Raw genomic sequence first — 4748 nt, 5'->3', positions numbered from 1 at the left:
AGCTTCATTAAATAGTACCCAAAAAAACACCAGTCTCAAACGTCAACAGTGAGGAGGCGACTCCGGGATGCTGGGCTTCTAGCAGAGTTGCAAAGAAATAGTCATATCTCAGACTGGCCAATAGAAAGAAAAGATTAAGATGGGCCAAGAACACAACACTGGACAGAGGACCTCTCCCTACCATAATACCATGACAGTAGTAAATAAGCCAGCGTGGAGAGGGAACATCCACTGGGCACGAACTGGTTGAAATCAACGTAATTTGTCAACGTATTGTACGTGGAATCTAGGTGGAAAATAGGGTGACATTTCAACCACAGAATTGTGTCATTCATCATGGTAACCAATTTTCAACATAGACAAACTTATTATTAAAATATGTTTAATTTTTTACCCTTGAAACAACGTCAGATCTTCAACGTTTATATCAACTACCCCCCCCCCCAAAAAAAAATAAACATTTAAAAAAATAGACTGGGCAGCGCCTCCTATGGAGAGCAGATCCATCTACAGCTGACCTTTGGTCTCCCATCCAGAGTTTTAACCAATCCTGCTTAGTTTTGATATTTGTACTGGTACTACCAATGTGCTGTGGTGAGAATGATTATTGAGCGATCTCTAAATAATGAAATAGATTCACCGTTGCTATCCAAGTCATTCCAAAGGGTAGGTTTAATAACAGAGCAAATGAAATGTGACTCATACATTATCCCTCCTGTATCAGCAAGGATGATATTTAGGCCTGTAGAGCATTAAGGAAGTCATCAACAGATATTGTTTCAGTTCAACCCAGGATTCAACTAAAAATAGACACTACATATAGAGGCCATAGAGCTCCAAGTATTATCTGTCAAGTTGATCATTCATATTCGGGATTCAGATCTCCATCTCATCCAAAAATAGGACTAAATCAAATCAAACTTGATTTAAAGTGCGTTTAAAAAGTTCGATGTAGTCCTATTCTTTAACTTTTTTTTGAGATGGAGACATGAATCCAACATATCAATTATTAATTTGTAAACTGGATTTTGAATTGTATTCGGTTGTCAACGTGACCAAATTTCGACATTTAAAGGAGATGTATCTTCTGCTTGGATAGTTCCATCTGTACCACAGACTTAGTCTGGCTTTAATTACAGTTTGTCTACAAATTAATCATTAATATGTTGGATTCATGTCTCCATCTCAACCAAAACAATTAGTCTGTGTGATTAATGGGGGGGGGGGGTCTTTTTACAAAAACATCTGTAAAGTTTGAATGGTTTGAGCTACAAACTATTAAAAGTTATCTATGAAAAGCTGAGAATCTCACGAACACACAAGTAGTGTCTATAATACTGTAATAAGCGCACATAGTTGCTGTCACAAACTCTAAACTCCACACAGTTGTCACTGACTAGTTGGACAATACTTTCCCACTGAGAAAAATATATATATAAATTCATTTTTATCAGGTTTTTGCTTTGGCATTTGTCATTAAAACTCATGAAAGCAACTGTTTATGTCAAATAATTGTGTGTTCTACTTGTATCCCTGGTTATCGTGATAATAAAATGGCAAAACACTTAATTGTGAGGCTAAATATAATGGCTGGACATGCAGACAAATGGAAGTCAGATAAATGAAAAGCTGATTTTTAGCTGGGATCTCAGGACTGATAGGGTTAAAAAATGATATGTTGGATTCAAGTCTCCAACTAAACTAAAGAAAATGATTGAATCTATCCAAACATTACATACCTAGTTGATATTTTGGTTGGGTTGTCAACCAAACAACTGTAACGGTCCTGACCTGTTTTATGTTGTTTTTGTATGTGTTTAGGTCAGGGCATGTGTTTTGGGTGGGCAGTCTATGTTATCTGTTTCTGTGTTGGTTTTTGGGTTGCCTGGTATGGCTCTTGATTAGAGGCAGGTGGTTTGCGTTTTCCTCTAATTAAGAGTCATATTTAGGTAGGGCGTTCTCACTGTTTGTTTGTGGGTGATTGTCTTCCGTGTCTGTGTAAGTGTTTGCACCATAGGAGAGAGGAGACAGGGGTTTGCTCTACAGGACAAAGATATAGTCCCTTATATTCCTTTATCCTATTATCTATCACTGGGGTCTGGCTGGCTCCTTCCATTATAAATGTCTCCTTTGACCCTTGTGTGTGTGGGGTGTGGTGTGTGTGGTGTGTGTGTGTGGTGTTTGTCTGTTGTTGTGGGTGTGTGCGTGGTGTGTGTGTGCGTGCGCTGCGTGCGTGCGTGCGTGCGTGCGTGGCGTGCGTGCGCGCGTGCGTGCGGTGCGTGCGCGCGCATGTTGTGTGGTGTGGTTGTTGTGTGTGGGTTCAATTAGAAATGTCCTTGGTTTTTTGTAAAGAATTAATAGCACATTTTTGTCTCTTCTTTAAATTCATAACATCAAATTGCATACAGAAATAACAGGTGTCCAAGACATTGCGTTAATTGTTGTAAATGATACTTGTAGCTGGAAACGGCAGATTTTTTTATGGAATATCATACATAGGCCGTACAGAAGGCCCATTATCATGGCAACCATCACCTGTGTCCCAATGGCACGTTGTGTTAGCAATTCCAGTTTACCATTTTAAAGGCTAATTGAGTATTTAGAAACCCTTTTGCAATTATAGTGCACAGCTGAAAATTGGTAAATTCTGATTAAATAATGCAATAAAACTACCCTTCTTAAGACTATTAAGTCTCTGGAGCATCAGCATTTGTGGGTTTGATTACAGGTACGAATGGCCAGAAACAAAAACCTTCTTCTGAAACTCGTCATCTATTCTTGGTCTGAGAAATTGAAGCCTATTCCATATCGAGAAATTGCCAATAAAGAAAAAAAACACAAAAGCAACTGAAGATCTCGTACAACGCTGTGTACTACTCTCACAGAGCAAAGAGGCGCAAACTGTCTCTAAACAGAATAGAAACAAGAGTGGGAGGCCCGGTGCACAACTGAGCAAGAAGACAAGTACAATTCCAGTGTTAGTTTGAGAAACAGCACTCCAAGTAACTCAACTGGCAGCTTCAATTAAATAGTGCCACAAAAACCAGTCTTCAACGCACAGTGAGGAGGCGACTCGCGGGGCTGCTGGCCTTCTAGGCAGAGTTGCAAAGAAAATAGGTCCATATCTCAGACTGGCCATGAAAGAAAAAGATAAGATGGGCCCAAAGACACAGACACTGGACAGAGGACCTCTCCCTACATTAATACATGACAGTAGTAAATAAGCCAGCGTGGAAGGGAACATCCACCTGGGCACGAACTGTGTTGAAATCAACGTAATTTGTCAAGTATGTGACGTGGAATCTAGGTGGAACATAGGGTGACATTTTCAACCCACAGAATGTGTCATTCATTCAGGGTAACCAATTTTCCAACATAGACAAACTCTTTTAAAATAAGTTTTATTTTTTTACCCTTGAAACAACGTCAGATCCTTCAAACGTTTATATCAACTACCCCCCCCCCCAAAAAAATAAACCATTTAAAAAATAGACTGGGCGCCGCCTCCTAGTGGAGAGCAGATCCATTCTACACTGACCTTTGGTCTCCCATCAAGTTTTACGCAATTCCTGCTTAGTTTATATTGTCACACTGGCTACTAACCAGTGTGCGTTGTGAGAATGATTATTGAGATCTCTACTAATGAATAGATTCACCGTTGCTATCCAATTCATTCCAAAGGGTAGGTTTAATCAGAGCAACATGAAATGTGAACTCATACATTATCCCTCCTGTATCAGCAAGGATGATTATTTTAGGCCTGTAAGAGCATTAAGGAAGTCATCACAGATATTGTTTCAGTTCAACCCAGATTCAACTAAAATAGACACTACGATATAGAGGCCATAGAGGCTCCAAGTATTATCTGTCAAGTTGATCATTCATATTCGGGATCAGATCTCCATCTCAATCCAAAATAGGACTAATCAAATCAAACTTGATTTAAAGTGGCGTTTAAAAAAGTTCGATGTAGTCCTATTCTTTAACTTTTTTTGAGATGGAGACAATGAATGCCAACATTCATTATTAATTTGTAAAAAAACTGGAATTTTTGAATTGTATTCGGTTGTCACGTGGACCAAATTTCGACATTTAAGGGAGATGTATCTTTCCTGCTTGGATAGTTTCCGATCTGTACCACAGACTTCGTCTGGATTTTTAATTACAGTTTGTGTCTATCATATCATTAATATTGTGGATTCATGTCTTTCCATCTCAACCAAAATAATTAGTCTGGTGATTAATGGGGGGGGGGGGGGTCTTTTTTACAAAAACATCTGTAAAGTTTGAATGGTTTTGAGCTACATAACTATTAAAGTTTCTTATGAAAGCTGAGAATCTCAACGAACACACAAAGTAGTGTCTATAATATGTATAAGCGCAATACGTTGCTGTCACAAACTCTAAACTCCACACGTTGTCACTGACTAGTTGGACAATACTTTTCCCACTGAGATAAAATATATATATAAATTCATTTTTATCATGGGGGTGTGGGGTGGGAGGGGTGGGGGGGGGGGGGGGGGGGTTTGGTTTGGGGGGTTTTTTGCTTTGCATTCTTATTGTCATTAAAACTCATGAAAGCAACTGTTTATGTCAAATAATTGTGTGTTTACTTGTATCCTGGTTATCGTGATAATAAAAATGGTAAAACACTTCATTGGTGAGCTAATAAATGGCTGGACATGCAGACAAATGGAAGCAGATAAATGAAAAGCTGAATTTTAGCTGGATCCTCAAGGACTGAT

This window comes from Salvelinus sp. IW2-2015, linkage group LG6.2 (genome assembly GCF_002910315.2).
Source record: "Salvelinus sp. IW2-2015 linkage group LG6.2, ASM291031v2, whole genome shotgun sequence".
In the NCBI taxonomy this organism is placed as follows: Eukaryota; Metazoa; Chordata; class Actinopteri; order Salmoniformes; family Salmonidae; genus Salvelinus; species Salvelinus sp. IW2-2015.
The sequence above is the reverse complement of the archived record's forward strand: the minus strand, read 5'-3'. Positions refer to the sequence as shown.